Source organism: Pelodiscus sinensis, chromosome 1 (genome assembly GCF_049634645.1).
Source record: "Pelodiscus sinensis isolate JC-2024 chromosome 1, ASM4963464v1, whole genome shotgun sequence".
NCBI lineage: Eukaryota > Metazoa > Chordata > Testudines > Trionychidae > Pelodiscus > Pelodiscus sinensis.
The window spans coordinates 120,349,836-120,366,216 of record NC_134711.1 but is presented as its reverse complement, the minus strand read 5'-3'; the positions used below and the strand labels follow the sequence as shown (position 1 = coordinate 120,366,216).

The 16,381-nt window shown below is 49.4% G+C and overlaps 1 long non-coding RNA gene across 1 annotated transcript in view; it reads right to left on the bottom strand.

Moving 5' to 3' along the window:
- Positions 1-10,201: 10,201 nt before the first annotated feature.
- Positions 10,202-16,381, bottom strand: part of LOC142818594 (uncharacterized) — an 8,367-nt gene continuing 2,187 nt past the window's right edge. The window contains exons 2-4 of the long non-coding RNA XR_012896135.1: positions 14,385-14,541; positions 11,424-11,549; positions 10,202-10,761 (exon numbers count right to left, since the gene is read on the bottom strand). This is a non-coding gene — a long non-coding RNA (uncharacterized LOC142818594). The remainder of the gene's footprint in view (positions 10,762-11,423; positions 11,550-14,384; positions 14,542-16,381) is intronic.

Genomic DNA, 16,381 nt, shown 5'->3' with positions numbered 1-16,381 from the left:
GAATCAATTCACTGGGATATCTAATGGTAAAAGCTTCTGTGCCCAACTAAAGATTCTGCAGTGTTCCCAATTCAGCAGTTTAAATAAGGAATTGATTATATATCAGCGTTACACTCTCTAATGGTTTGTCTACACTACAGGTTAAAGTCGAATTAAGATACGCAACTTCAGCTACATTAATTGCATAGGAGAAGTTGAAGTACCTTAACTTGGCTTTTGGTGCTGTACACACCAGAAAGTCTAAGGAAGAACACTCTCCCTTCAACGTCCCTTACTTCTTGTGAAAGCAGGACTACCCAGCATCAACTGGAGTGCCCACAGGGCCGTCCTTAGGATTTATGGTGCCCGAAGTGGGATTATTAAACTGGTGCCCATATGCCTGACTTGCTCTTAGCAACACAAACATAAACTTACAGTATTGGTGCCCCAGAAATACTGGTGCCGCAGGCAACTGCCTATTCTGCCTATGGCTAAGGACGGCCCTGATTATAAGGGGTAAATCACGCTTCGTTATGCACTTTTTCCACACGTTTGATGATTTTAAAGACCTTTATTGTATCCCTCCTTATATATTTTCCAAGCTGAAATGTTCCTGCCTTTTTAATCTCTCCTCATAGTGAAGCTGTTCCATACCTCTGTTGCCGGCACACAGTGCCTGAGGGGGGCAACAGCGGGGTTCGTTGCCCGGTGTGTGCGCTCCAATAAACACACCGGTGTGGAGAAGCAAAAAAGTTTATTTGAACGCTCAAATAGGTGCCAGGAGACTAGACATCTCAGATCAAGCACACCAACGTAAGCAGTTTTTCCTCCTTATATACCCAGGTTGTTTACTTGCAGGAAAATAGTGAACTGTAGCAAGGTTCCCACACTGGGACATGTTGCCAGCTTTATCCTCCTCCTCCTCCCCTCTACAGAGACACATCTGAATTCTTCTTCTGTACCACTGATAGTAACTAAGCAACCTCAAGGTCTGTCTTGCTGTTCCCAGCTATTAGCGAGCCAGAGAAAAGTTATGCCTGGGGGGGGGAGAAGGGGCGGAAGGAAGGTGCTTTTAGGGTGCTTGGGCTTAGAGCGGGGGCGCTTCATCGATTCTTGTGATCTTCCACTCCCCCGAGTTACCTAGGATCATGCCCAGTGACCCCAACAGCTCCCTCCTTTGAGAATACTCAACAAACTTTGGTCTGAGTTTTCTCATATTCTGAGGACAAAAGCTGATTAAGTGCTAAGGAACTGGGGTTATTTATGAGAGGGGAACCGCTCTCTAAGGTAACCCTGCTGCATGGTGAGGGATTTGAGAACACACCCAGCAGTTGGAGAGATTAAATTCGCGGGCGAAGGCAACCTTTAGGGCTTCATATGTGTTAGTAGCCAAGTTTGCAGAGGCCCTTCCCCATCCTGCATGCATGGAGGGCGACACGGGAGACAACAAGAGACTGGCAACTGTCGCCAAAAGTATTAGTAGGGCAAACTCTGCATTAGAACCCATGGTGAGTCTACTGGACAGGGCAGCTATGTTTCCAACAGAACCCCTAACCCCTCAGCACTTTTTAAACAACAACTTAAGTCCCAGAGCGTCAGTGGATGATGCTCTGGTGGGTTGGGCGGTCCACTGTTCTGCTGGTGGCGATGTGGGCACTGCTTTCAGATGCGAGTGATGAATCCAGTTTTTGTGTCCCTCAACCTTTGCTGCCGTGTGGGAAACCAGCAGGACGGTGTGGGGTCCCTTCCACTTCTCCCGGAGAGGCTCGTCCTTCCAGGTACGAACGAGCTCGGAGTCTCCCGGCTGCAAGCAGTGGACAGGGGCATCCAGCGGAAGAGGCTGTGAGTCTTTGGTGTACCTGTGAAGAGAAGAGAGAGCAGCAGACAGAGAACACATATACTGAGATAAAAAGCCGCATCCTAGTTTCCACTCCCCTGCCAGAGCCGGTGTCCCATTCATAAGCCATGCCCTTCCAAACATAATTTCAAAGGGGCTATTCCCTAATCTACCCTTTGGGAGAGCGCGGATGCGGAGCAAAACAATGGGCAAAGCATCAGGCCACCGTAGGGAGGCTTCTTGACAGATTTTCGAGAGGTGACACTTAAGGGTCTGATTTGTGCATTCCACCGCTCCACTGGCCTGCGGTCGCCATGGCCTGTGGAGCTTCCATGGGATTTTTAGGGCGGCTGCTATGTGGTGGACAATCTTGGATGTAAAGTGGGTTCCGTTGTCAGATTCCATCCACTGGGGCAGCCCGAAGCGGGGGATGAGTTCCTTGACAAACTTGAGAGCCACAGTCTTGGCTGTACAGTTACGGCATGGGAAGGCTTCAGGCCATCCGCTAAATTGATCCACCAGGATGAGGAGGTATTTGAACCCTTGAGTCCGTGGGAGCTCAGTGAAATCTATCTGCCAAACCGATCCCGGGCCTGGGGTGGGTTCCAGAGTAGCTGGTGGTACTGAAAATCCTGGTCGAGGGTTGTTCTTTTGACAGACCAGAAAGTTGGCCTGTATCTGAGATGCTAGGGGCCGAAGTCCAGAGGTTAAGAAGTATTTATTCATAAGCTGGGTTAGAGCCTCTTTGCCGGCGTGAGTGGTTTGATGTAGTCTCTGCAGCACTGGTCGGATTAGGTCCTTCGATAGAAGGATCTTTCCTTCTGTGGAGTGGAGCCATCCCTCCTTTTCCCGGAGCCCGAGCTTGGTGGCTAGGTTTCTTTCTTCAGGTGAGTACTGAGAGGTCGGGAGCTCCCCCACGGATGGGATGAGAGCCTGCATATAGGCGTTCTCTGCTTCCAGTGGTTGCAGGGTGGCAGCACGCTTGGCTTCCCTGTCTGCCCGGGCATTTCCCTTTGCCACGTCTTGGTCGTCCCTCTGATGAGCTTTGCAGTGTACCACTGCCACTGCCGAGGGGAGTTGCACTGCTTCCAGGAGCCGAAGAATGTGGGCCCCATGCTTGACCGGGCAGCCTTGGGCTGTCAGCATGCCCCTCTGTTTCCACAGACCAGCATGAGCATGTAGTACTCCAAAAGCATATCTGGAGTCGGTAAAGATGTTGACCCGTTTTCCTTCTGAGAGTTTGAGCGCACGGGTCAGGGCTAGCAGTTCAGCAAGCTGGGCAGATGTCCCAGCAGGCAAACCCTCGGCTTCCACGGTATCGTGGAAGGTTAAGACAGCGTAACCCGTCCTCCCTTGCCCGTCTACCACAACACTACTACCATCAGTGTACCGCTCACAATCCGCATTAGGGAGTGGTTGATCCTTTAAGTCCGGACGGCTGGAGTATTGGGCATCTATTATCTCCAAGCAGTCGTGCTCCTGCTGCTCTGTCTCCGGTAAAAGAGTGGCCGGGTTAAGGGAGGGACAGGTTAGCAAGGTCACTTAGGGTTCTCTAAAAGCTTAGCCTGATACCGAGCTACCCGAGCCTGGGTGAGCCAAAGACCACCCTTAGCGTCCAGCAGGGCTTGGACCATATGGGGAGTATACACTTGCATGATCCCCCTCAACGTCAGCTTCTCGGCTTCTGTGGACCAGTGAAAAGGGTCCTGATCTGTTCCCTTAACACATTCATACAATGGCTTAGCCCACAGTCCAAACTCTGGAATCCATATTCTACAAAAGCCTTCCATACCCAGAAATGCCCTGAGCTGCTTGCGACTGTGTGGGGTGGGAATTTGGCAAATGGCCTCTTTTCTTTCATTTGAAAGCTGGCGCTCCCCTTGTCGTATGTGGAACCCCAGGTACCATACTTCTGGGAGGGCGATTTGAACCTTACTCCGCGCTACCCGATATCCTCGGAGTCCAATAAAGTTCAGGAGGCTCACGGTGGCTCTAAGGCAGGGGGTTAGGCCCACAGCGGCAATTAACAAGTCATCTACATATTGCAGAAGGAGTACCTTGTCCTCATTGTCCCACTCGGCCAGGTCTCTGGCCAGGGCCTGGCCAAAAAGGGTGGGGGAATTTTTAAATCCCTGGGCCAACACTGTCCAGCAAAGCTGTTTCTTAACCCTTTTTGTGTCTTCCCACTTGAAAGCGAAAATCTCCTGAGATGGAGCATCAACCGGAATCGTGAAGAAAGCATCTTTCAAATCGAGAACCGAAAAGTGGGTATACTGTCCTCCTATGGAGGCCAACAGTGTGTACGGGTTTGGGACAAGGGGGTGCAGCGTCTTAACCTGTTCATTAACTGCCCTTAAGTACTGGACTAGTCTATATGTGCCATCCGGCTTCCGGACAGGCAAGATGGGGTGTTCCAGGCTGACTGACATTCCCGAAGTGTACCGCAGCTTAAGAACTGGTCTATAGTCTCCTGCAACCCTTCTCTGGCTTCCCTCTTAATCGGATACTGTTTGATCCGCACCGGGCTTTTGCCTGGGAGGAGCTGAACGCTGACAGGGGTTTGGTGTGTGGTCCTTCCCGGGACCCCTGATGACCATACTAGGGGGTACACCTGATCCTCCCACTGGCTCCACTCAGGGGCTTGCACGGCAGAGGGCTTAGCTGCCAGAGTCATTATCCAGGCAGTCTCGGGGGGTAAGGTAAGGGTTATTTCATCCTGGGTGAAATGCAGGGTGGCACCTAAGCGACAAAGCAGGTCCCGTCCCAGCAGCGGTGTTGGGCACTCAGGGAGATAGACCAGCTTGTGAGTTATAGTTCTGTTTCCCAGAGCGCATTCTGCTGGGGCATACACTGGACACTGGGCTCCTTTTCCTGTGGCACCCACCACAGTGAGGGAGTCCGCCACGGGCAGCTGAAGGGGTTGGTTTACGGCGGTTCGTGCCACCCCAGAGTCCACTAAAAAGTCTATTTCCAAATTTCCCACCCTCATTTTTACTCGGAGTTCTGGGGGCAGGATGATCCGTTTCCCCTGACACCCCTATTCATGAGTCTCTGCTGCCATCATAGGGGCACATTCTCTTTCGGGGCATTCATTTTTCCAGTGTCCCTCCTTTCGACACAAGGCACACTGGTTGCGACCCAGACGTCTTTCTTGCAGGCCAGGACGCCCGCGTCCATGGCCCCATCCTCTTTCCTGTAACCTTCCCCTAGCACCAGCCTGTACTGCAGCTACCATCATTTTCACTTGCTTCTTTTCCTTTTCTCCCTCTCTCAGGGAATAAGCCCTATTTGCAGTTTCCAAAATCTGTGCCATGGACATGCCCATTAAGTCCTCCTGTATTAACTCATATGGTTTTGCCCAGTTGTTATGTCGGACAACCAAGTGCCGGAGACCATGTAAAAGCAACTCCTTGTAGGAGGTGAGACGGGTGTACTGCAAGAGGTCATTAGGATTCCACCTAGGATCTGCTAGGGGAACCATGTCTGCAGGCTCAGGGAAGTTTTGTGGATCCCTTTCATGTCTCCGCTGTGCCTCCTCCCTTGCTTTGGCTATAACCTGATTCCGTTCCACCTCAGACAATAGGGTCCTCATGAGGATATTACAGTCATCCCAGTCAGGCTTGTGGCTAGCCAGACACCCCTCGAACACTGAGATAAACCGGCTTGGGTTCGTGGAGAATTCCCCAGCCTGTACTTTAAAGGCTGCTAGGTCCACTGGGTTAAAAGGCACATGGGTGTAAACTTGCATAGTAGTGGCCTGGCGCCCCTCGGCGGGCTACCACAGTCTCGGTAATCAGTGGGTAGAATCCCACAGGGGGGCAACCTCTGGGACCTGAGGCACCTGTTCCTTATATAGTGGGGGTGCTGAAGCCGAAGGGGACACTGAATCTGCCATTACAGCTGTAGGAGAGCTCTGGCGGCTCACATTAGTTACTACTGCACCCGACGGAGTTAAATTACACTGTTGCAAAATATCTGTTCTATTTCTTAAAGCCATAAACAACTGCGCATATAAATGTTCATGCCATTTACCCGTTCGCTGACAAAACAGGAGTAATTGGAGGATCGTGTTATAATTGATTGATCCTTCCGGTGGCCACCTTTCTTGGTCCTCTAGCTGATATTGAGGCCAGTCTACTGTACAGAACCTTTTCAGTTTACTTTTAGTCATGGGATCTGATCCAAACACTTTCCAGTTCACTAGAATGCATTCTAAGGGCGTACACCATGCCCTGCCTGTCGCCTGCCCCATAACCTCAGGAGACACTGGGCGTCCCCAGGTCTTAACAGGCGAAAGTCCACCCCACTGGACTGTTCCTACCTTATCCACAGGACTGGTTCCGCACCATCGCCCGCAACTGCTTCTCCACTATTTGAGCGCGTTGCACCGTTGTGCCCTCCGGGGGTCGATCAAACTGTGTCTTCGCCGAGGCCCCCGATAAAGTCACCGGTGCGCGCTGGGCGTCGGTCGTTGCCGCAATCCATCGACCACTGGCAGGGGTCCAGGCAAGGCTAAATTTCAGCCTCGAGTCCCATCTGGGGTGCCAAGAACTGTTGCCAGCACACAGTGCCCGAGAGGGTTCGTTGCCCTGTGTGTGTGCTCCAATAAACACACTGGTGTGGAGAAGCAAAAAAAATTATTTGAACGCTCAAATAGGTGCCAGGAGACTAGACATCTCAGATCAAGCACACCAACGTAAGCAAATTTTTCCTCCTTATATACCCAGGTTGTTTACTTGCAGGAAAATAGTGAACTGTAGCAAGGTTCCCACGCTGGGACATGTTGCCAGCTTTATCCTCCTCCTCCTCCCCTCTACAGAGACACATCTGAATTCTTCTTCTGTACCACTGATAGTAACTAGGCAACCTCAAGGTCTGTCTTGCTGTTCCCAGCTATTAGCGAGCCAGAGAAAAGTTATGCCTGGGGGGGTAGAAGGGGCGGAAGGGGGGGAAGAGAGGTGCTTTTAGGGTGCTTGGGCTTAGAGCGGGGGCGCTTCATAGATTCTTGTGATCTTCCACTCCCCCGAGTTACCTAGGATCATGCCCAGTGACCCCAACACCTCTAATGCAGCAGTGGAGAATCTTTTTTGGGTTGGGAGCCACTAACCCACAGAAATATCAGTTGAAGACCACCCACAAGTGAGAAGAAAAAACCGCTCCACACAGCTTCAACTGATGCCCCACTCACAGCAAAAGCCTCTGGGGCTTGCCCAGCTATGGCTGTTCCTTCTTCCCGTTTCTCAGCTCCCCACTTTGGGAAGTGGTTCTGGGGCTTGCCCAACCCTGGCCACTCCTTGCAGCGAAGACAATGGGGTGATCTTCCCCTTCCCTCCCACTCCTGCAAGGGATTTCCCCTCCCCTGCTTCCCTTAGGTCCCACATGCCTTCTTAACGATTAAGGAGGCATTGCTGGCAGCCCAGGGCTGGGCTGCAAGATGCTTCTTGCTGCAGCCACCCTAAGCAAGGAAGGCAATGTCTACACTCACGGCTTCTTGCACAAGAACAGCCATTCTTCCGCAGAGCATCCACACTGCCTGCTTGCTCTTGCTCAAGAAAATTTACAGTACAGCGTGGTAAGAGAGGGCTTCTTGTGCAAGAGCTATGCTCTTTTCTAACAGGTGTAAGCTCTCTTGCTCAAGAGCTCTTGCGAAAGAGGACAGTGTGGATGTGCAGCAGGGATTTCTTGCACAAGAAAGCCCCATGGCTAAAATGGCCATCAGAGCTTTCTTGTGCAAGAGAGTGTCCACACTGCCAAGGATGCTCTTGCGCAAAAGCACATCTCACACATGGCAGTGTGGACGTTTTCTTGTGCAAGAGTTCTTGCACAAGAACCCTTGCGCAAGATGTTCCTACGCAAGAAGCCACCAGTGTAGACATAACCTAAGAGTTTCCTCCCATGAGCAGAATGAATTTTGTGTTGTGCACCGTACTGAGTTCATGTGGCTTGTTTGGATGTGCCACTGTGGCACCCAAGTTATTAATAAATATTGTATAAACCTTTACCTTTTCCCTCTGGTGCCATGGCTCCATCAGCTCCCCTGGTGCCTGCTGCCCCCCAACTCCTCACCCTCCTCTGCCATCCTGACTCCTACCCTCATCCCTCCTGCCTCCCTCCACCAGCCCTTCTCTCCCCCCTGTGCCCACTCCTCCAGTAGCCCCACTCTGATCATGTGAGTTACCCCTCCTCATCCCCTCTTCTAACACATCCCTCTACACACCTGCCCTGCCTCTCTCCTCTGGTGCTGGTCCTCGCCCCCCCCCCCCCCCCCGCAAATGTCTGCCCTTCTGCTTCATCCTCAGAATCCCCTGGCACCTGCACCTTCCCTTAGCCCTGTACCCTCTTGGTGCCTCCCCCTTCCCTTACTGCCCCTGCCCCCTTTTTCCCTGATGACCACCCCCTCACCACTCTGCCCCCATTCCCCTCATGCCCCTCTGTGCCCTCACACGACTTGCTCCATCTCCACCTTCCTCATGCCCACCCCTTCTTTCAAGCCTTCTCCCAGCACCTCCCTCTCTAGCCCCCAGTGCCCTTACCCACTTCTCTTCCATCATCACCCTGTCCCCGCTCTCACTGACACCTCCCCTCCTACCCTTTTCCTCATTGTCTGCACTTGGCCCCCTGGCATTTGTCTCCCCTCCACCCTGTGACTTGGTGCCTTCCCATTTCTCCCCTCTCCCCCTCCACACAAGCCCCTTCCTCTCCCACCCCTCCTACCTCCTCCCCCTAGTTTTACCCCTCCCCTACCTTCTGCTTTCTACTTTGCAGGGCCGGAGTCTGCGCTTAGGCCCCGGACTCCAAACCCAGAGCTAGGCCGCGTGGTGCAACGTGGCGCCAAGCAGTTTTAAAGTCCCGGGACGTCACGTCACGTCACGTCACGCCTGAGCATCCTCCCCGCTCACCTGCAAACGCCGCGCATGGCAGCAGCAGCAGCCACACTGAAAGGTGCGTATGGCAGGGACGGTCCGGGGCCAGGGGGGAAGCTCCGGGGCCGGTGTGGGAGAGCGCGCGGGGGGGCCAGCAGGTGAGGGTCGGGGACCACTCTAGGCAGAGCCAGGTGTGAAACCCAGCTCCAAATATTGCTGGAGCAGGACCCCCACCGGCTCCGGTGCTTACTGTCCGTCCCGGCAGAATGGTGCCCCACAAATAGTGGTGCCCTGTGCAGCTGCTTACTCTGTGTATGCCTCAGGACAGCCCTGAGTGCCCCTCTCAGCTCGAAGAAGCTTTCTTAACTAGACCCGCTAATTTGAACCCTGGAAGATCGACAGTGGCAGCTTCAATCTTCTCTGTAGTATAGACAAATCCTAACACATATAGATCAAGTGGGTGTCGAAGGGGGGAGGATTGCAGAATTGCCTTATGTTTGGGGAGGTTGCAGGCTTATCTTTTGTGCACAGGGACCTTTGCATTTCAAAAGCAATAATCCCACTTGACAGTAATGACATGGTGGAGGATGCAGGTACGATCTTCCCATCCCTGGAGAAAGGAGGCGGACAGACTGACTCAAACTGTTGAACACCTTCAGCATAAGGGAGTGAGCTGATAAAAGCACAAGAGAATGGATCTGGGATGCCTTCTAATGTGAATGACCAAGATCCGGCAATAGCAACAGCAGCTCCTGTGACAACTGGCTGCTCTGCAGCAACAGCACATATGGGATTTAGGGCAAAACAGCAAGGACAGTACAGGGTGGACCTCCCTGGACTGGCACCGTCGGGTCCTGACCCAGATAAGGGGTTTTGCTGGACATGGGGAGGTCATTTCTGGCTCCCCTGCTGCTGGCTCCCCCATCCAGCCCATTGACCTCCTGACTGGCTCCTCACCTCCTGCTGGCCTAGCTGCCTTACCGACCCTACGGGTCAGCCATCGCTGCCATGGCTCCGGGTCCCGCTGGGCAGCTGCATGTGCTGTGCTGGGGCTCTGGGTCCTACTGGGCAGCTGTGCTTGCCACGCTGGGGATCTGGGACCCGCAGGGCAGCTGCATGCTGCGGATCCCTGACCTACCGAGCTACCACAGTTCCCAGCTCCACTGGGCAGACCTGCTGCCACGAGTTGACTGTGAGCTCGCTGTGGGCAGCCCACTGCCCTGCCGGCCCCGCAGGGATCCTTGCCACTGGCCCTCCTCCACTGGGACTCCCCGGTCCTGCAACATCCGTGCTGGACCATGGATGTTGTCGGATCAGAGAATCCCAATTAAGAGGGTTTCAAGCTATAGCAATAACAAGTCCGACAGGAAATGGCCTAGGTGCAGCTTCAGGGGCTTATTGAAGTTTCAACACTAGGAGCTAAAGCCCTGGCCAGCTATAGTCATGCCAGTGAAGCTCATGGAAATTGGCCCCGAGGATGACTCAGAGGTTTGCTTGGTAATAGTTGAGACGTATGTTATGCTTGTAAGAAGCACACAGGATCTTTATAGAGGAAAAGGCAATATGCTGCATTTATTAAGAATACAATAGTAAAGCTGCTAGCATGTGCTTACAAAGACAAACACATACATACACACTATCCCACCAATTGATGTTATATTTACCAGTCCACGGTCCATGTCTCTCTGGTGGCCAAACAGATTAATCACAGATAGGAGAGGGACTAAATCGGTCTGGACCTATGCTCCAACCTTGGCAGCATGTATCCAAAATCTGTGGCAAAAGCAGGCCCTTTCTATAGCAGTTGTCCTTCATTGGGAACAGTAAGTTTCACATCATCATGCTGTAACCAATCGCCGTTTGACGAGTGCTTGTTTTTTAAAATTGTTCTTCTTATACCACAGCTATCTTGTCCCAATTGATAGGTGCTTGACTTATCCTTTAGAGTCGTCAATCTGCCCTTCATCCACATCTCGATAGGGGTATACAGCATTCTCCTAGAGCTTTTACGTCTGTCCTCTGCTTCTCCCTAGAACATCTGGTCTGGTGATGGCCTTCACACTTATCTTCTAACACACATTCCTCATTCACATACACAAAACAGAATGGATTTCTTTGTTACACAGACACAATATCAATATTGTGGGAATATCAAATTATAATTTAAAGAAAACAATAATTGTGCCTTTTTACTTATTTCAAAATACTAATTTTAAAACTTAAAACAAAAACCATACAATTCTATTCCTGCATTGGAATCAGCTTCAGAAAATTCCACCTTTACCAGTGGTAAGTTACAGGTTCTTTCTGCTTTCAGAAAGGATGGTTGGCAGGGTACACTGAGGCATGTTACATTGCATAAAGCTACATTTTAGCTACATGGCTACAAGTGGTGACAGGAGTCCAGTGCCCACCCGAGCAACTGGCCATCCTGGAAGCACCTTACCTGATTGTGTCAGCACAGGATGAGACCAAGGGCTGTATGCAACAGCAGCCCCAGTGAGAATCTGGTTGAGGAATTAGGGACCTAATGGCTTGGCGTGATGGGATCTCCAGGGTACAACCTAAAGTTGTAGGACTGCGGTGTCTCTCACAGTGCTTTGCTAGTGACAAACAGCAAACCTACAGGTTTTACCACTGGCATGCAGAGAGACACCCAGCTAAATTGCATAAATGCTCTGCAAGTCACTCATACAGAGGGAGACCCCCCTCCCACCTTTCACCCCAAAAATGTTTAATCTTACATTGCTCAAGTCTTTTTCTTGACCAATGCAAGCTCACTAACTAGTTCGCCATGTCGTCTTAGGATAATGGACATACACCATCCTTTGTGATCTCAGCAGCTTCCTCAAGCTCCATAGACAAACGCACTGGTAAGGATGAAGCATTAGAACAAGTGTATTAGCTACAGAAAGATTTGAAGTGATTATAAGTAGTAGGCATAATGGCCAGAGATAGTTATGTAAGAAAATAAAAAGTAAACACATATTCTAAGTGCTAAACTTTCAGACCAAACAAGATTTGAATCAGTTTTTCTCACTCCCACTGGATGTTGCAGGTAGGTGTCAGTTCTTAATAATACAATAGTAATAGAGATGTAGCTGTGTTAGTCTGGTCTTGCTGAAACAAAAGACAGGACTATGCAACACTTTAAAGACTAACAAGATGGTTGTTTATTAGGCGATGATATTTTGTGGGCCAGACCCACTTCCGCGGATCAAATACCAGGCTAAATTTCCTTTTTAGCATGGAACTAATCTCTCCTGTGCAAAGTCTTTGTCTTCCCGTGATTCTTGGTGACTTAAGAATATGTGGGGGAGGAAGAGGTGGTTTCATAATGCCACTGTCCCTTATTTTATTCACTCAGTTCGTGACTTAGAGAAGATATTGGCCAACCCCTGTCCTGTGGGATTTGCTGGGTGACAGAATAGAGCAATCACCATTATGTGGTGCTCATGCAACTGTCTCTTACAGAATTGTAAAACTCTCATTTACATTTCCCCTGCTGGCAGTGGCTCCTAATGGTCACTTAATGACATTTGGATGCACCACTTATGTTGTCACAGGAAAGCCAGCAGCGGGTATCTCCCAAACTCACAACTTACTTCACTAACAACAATATAGCAAAACCTCACTAATTCATACACACTATGATATACATATTTTGATAGAACTCTGAGTTTCAACAGATCATGGCCTTTCATATGGTTTTTTAAATGGCATGCTTTGTATAAACTATCACAACCATATGCAGATGATGAATATGAGGGATATAGGGTGGCACTTTGAGGTACAATATGTCACTCTCTTCTAAAACCATGAGCATCTGTGGGCCCAGCAAGCTGCAGAGCCTCAGACATGTCTCCTTTGGAAGGTCCTGGTTCCCTGGGCCCAAGCCTGGACAAAGAATATTGGAGTTCCTGCAGTCTCCTCTGCAGGAAACACATTTATACCTTTTCTGCTTTCAAATGCCAAATCCCAAGTTCCTTGCTAACTGTCAAAGGCTGTACAAAGTAATCTGTAAAGCAGGGCCAGCTAAATCTGAAATCAGATGACCCAAGAAGAAGGAGAAGACTGGAAACCCTGGAAGGAGCACAAGGGCTTGCTTATCACTGCATATCCCCTTAGGCCAGACAGATGTGCCATCCCAAGGATCAACTTTGCAAGACCCTGCTACAGAGCAAAAGATCCAAGTGAGACCGCTCATGAATGCCTTCCTAAGGGTAGTTTCCTCCTGGCTAGGAGGTGGAACAAAGGCTAGGGTTGTTCCAGGAAATAAATGGAGAGGAACAGCGTATATTCTTCTTATGGGTGATGTATAAAACTCCATTTTGCTGATATGTGATCAAGACTCCATTTTGTATGTATAAGATGCCATTTTGAAAGGTGCTTGAAAATAGCAGCAGGGGTCGGCTAGATCAATCCAGCTGCAACCGGATTTTCCTGCCAAAAACACTTTACCTTAGGAGTTGCGCACAGCAGAGCTGTCAGTCATGTGAACTTTCGTGCCACTGAACTGATAAAAGCTCTGCCCCTGCCGCTCATCCAGTCAGTCTCTTCAAACCATCTGAGGGAGAGTCTGCATTCCACAGAGACTCGGACAGGGCGACTCCGGTCAGAAGCACTGAGGGATACCAGCAGTGCTTTAGTGGAGAGCAAATCAGATCCAATACCATCGCTGAATATCTCTGTGGGATCTCCCCAGTGTTCCTCCTAAAGAGCTTACAATTAGCTCTAAGGTGGAGGTTCCAGGCTTCACGCTGTCCTTGTCAATGCCCGACACTAAAGTAAACCTCCTAGTTGTTCGGGGTCTTTCTATCATTCTTTTACTTCTTACCTGGGACAGTTTGGGTCTAGGCTTAATCGGGTCCTGTACTGTCCTGTTAATTTTCTAAGACTTTGTATTTTACGGATGCTGGCTTGTTAACTGGTGTTTGATATTTCCCCATTTTCCCATTTATTGTTAATTATCCTTTAATATAATTATCAACATGATCTGGCGTCTGTTTTCCTTTAATTCCTCGCCAGTGATAGAAACGGTATTGGCCAGAAGGCCTGCACTCCTGAAACAGGGACAGCCCAAATTCAGGGTTTGCTTTTAAATTATTCCGTTGCCTGTGTCCCTGAGGTACATTCTCTTTTGGCAATGCCTGCCCTCAAAAGTGACCTGAAAAGGAGTTTTTTATTGGGATTTGCCCTTTTTTAAAAAGTCAAATCCAAAGAATTAAATTGAAGCAAGGGAGGTTTAGGTTGGACATTAGGAAAAACTTCCTGTCAGGATGGTAAAACACTGGAATAAGTTGCCAGGGGAGGTTGTGAAATCTCCATCACAGGAGATATTTAAGAGCAGGTTAGACAGACACCTGTCAGGGATGGTCTAGATGGTGCTTGGTCCTGCCGCGAGGGCAGGGGACTGGACCTGATGACCTTTCGAGGTCCCTTCCAGTTCTAGTGTTCTGTGATTCTATGAAACAGAAATCCCTTCAATAGCTTATCTTTTATGTGTTTCATCAACAAACATATTTTTCTGTCACCCTACAAACATCCAGCATAGACTGAACCTGAAGTTTTAATGTAAAATATGCAGGGACTATATCAAGAGAACACAAAAGCAAAAAAAGTTCAGGCTTTTAACAATACATAAAAGGAAACAAAAAGAGCATAATACAAGAAATTGTGCACGTCACCTTAAGATCACTGGTTACCTCTTTTCAGATTCCCAGCTTTGTGCTCGTTGGCTTGTTACCCAAACCAAAATAATCTGTTTTCCTTCCAAGCCAGAATTTTTAGGACCTGTGGCTCTTTTATGGTTCAATATTTAGTATAGGTCACTCATCAGGTTTTTATTCTTTACTGGATGACCTAAAAGAAATTAGGACCCATTCTCAGTTGCTCTTTTCCTGCACTTAGGTGAGAAAGCTGACTTTAAGTCAATGTTGTGCTCCCTTTATTTTTGGATATGTCTACCTTGCAATCAGGAAGTGTGATTTCAACATACATAGGCACATCTGAGTAGGCTTTAATTTAGTTGATTGGGTACCAACAGGAGAGATGCCAAAGGACCGTTCCTCTGAAAGCACTTTACAAAGGAAGTAATGTGTGTATAATTTAATACGAATGTTTTCACTTTTTTATTTTTCAGGATTCACATACATTGCAGTCACGGTGTGTCATTGCAACTCATGCAGATATACATGAGCTATCTTTAATCTAGTTAGGTCAGGTCCTGTGGTAGAGCTGGGTGACTTTTTTCAGATTAGTAGGCCATGGGCGTGCACCTCAGCATGGCAAGTGGCTGCCTGCTCCAGCCTGGGGAAGAGGGGTTAATTTCTGATGTGTGGATGACATAGAAGCCTCTGGATCCCTTCAGCTTGGACAAGGCTTCTTGTCTGTGACAGGGAGAAGAGCTGGAGGCTGCTCCCTTCTTCCCTAAGAACAGGGCCCCATTCTGACACTCCCTTTGGCAGAGATGCATTGTACGCAGTGTGTCCCTTTGCTGCATGCTGGTCCTGCTTCCTGGCTCATGTGCTGGCCTAGATTGCAGTGTCTAGATAGGTGTGGTTCACTGGGTCCCATCAAAGGAAAATGTAGTTACAGTCAAACAAAAACAAGTGATAAAAATTGGACATGATTAATTGTGGCCATTTAGCAAATGGCAAAAAGAGGCAGCTGCGATGCTGCTGTCCTTCCTATTGCCTCCTTGTTTTTATCTTCTTTAGTTCGGTGTTAAGGCACTTGCTCGGATGTGGGAGAGCTACATTCAAATGCCTATTTTGGAAGAGACTTTTTTGAGTCTCACCAACATTTCAGATTTTGTTGGACCTATCCCACTTTGCCTCTCTCCTCCCCTGCCTAGCTCTAAATAGGAGTAGTGAAACTGTGCTACTGCACATGAGCTGTACAAGTTCTCTCTTACTTGTGCAGCTAGCTCACACAGTGGTGACGGTATTGTCACCATTCTGGTACCAGAGCTAGCTACATTACAGGAAGCTAGAGTGAATACTAGAGTGACTGTGAAACAATAATGTTGGCAGGTGATTTAGCAGAGCAGCAGCTACGCGCATCTCAGTGAACCCACAGAGATGCACATAGAGCTACCTGTCAATTGTGACAAGGCAGAGAATCTAAAACCACCTTTCCATTGTCAGAGACTTTACATCATATGGCCATACGGAAAGTTACATTTCCTAGTGTTTTCATTGTATGATCTCAAAGCACCATAAGAACATTAACTTTTCCAGCTAGCAATGGGGAGGCAAAAAAGGGCATTTATATATAATTATATAGCTAGGGTGTTCTCTTGATTTTATATATGACATACAAAAATAAAACAACTTGTTCAAGGAGGCCAAACAACAAGCTCTGGCAGATGGGGCTGCAGGCCCAGATGTCCTTAAGCATTGGAGCAGTGGTTTTCAAACTGCAGTCTGTGGACCACTAGTGGGCCGTGGCCACCTTCCAGGTGGTTCACAGCTCAAGCTCAGCCCTACTCTTCCTTCCTCCCTCCCTCCTACTCCCTGTAGCATGGAGCCCATGCTGGTGTTCCAGCCTCACCCCCACCCCCTGAGGTTGGAGCGCCAGCGCTGGCTTCCCTCTGGAGGAGAGGGAGAAAGCCTCAAGTTTCCCCGCCAGATCTGCCTTGTGGGGAAGAAGCAGAGCCAGAAGTGGCTCCGTGCACTATTGCTTCCCCTCCTCTGGCTGT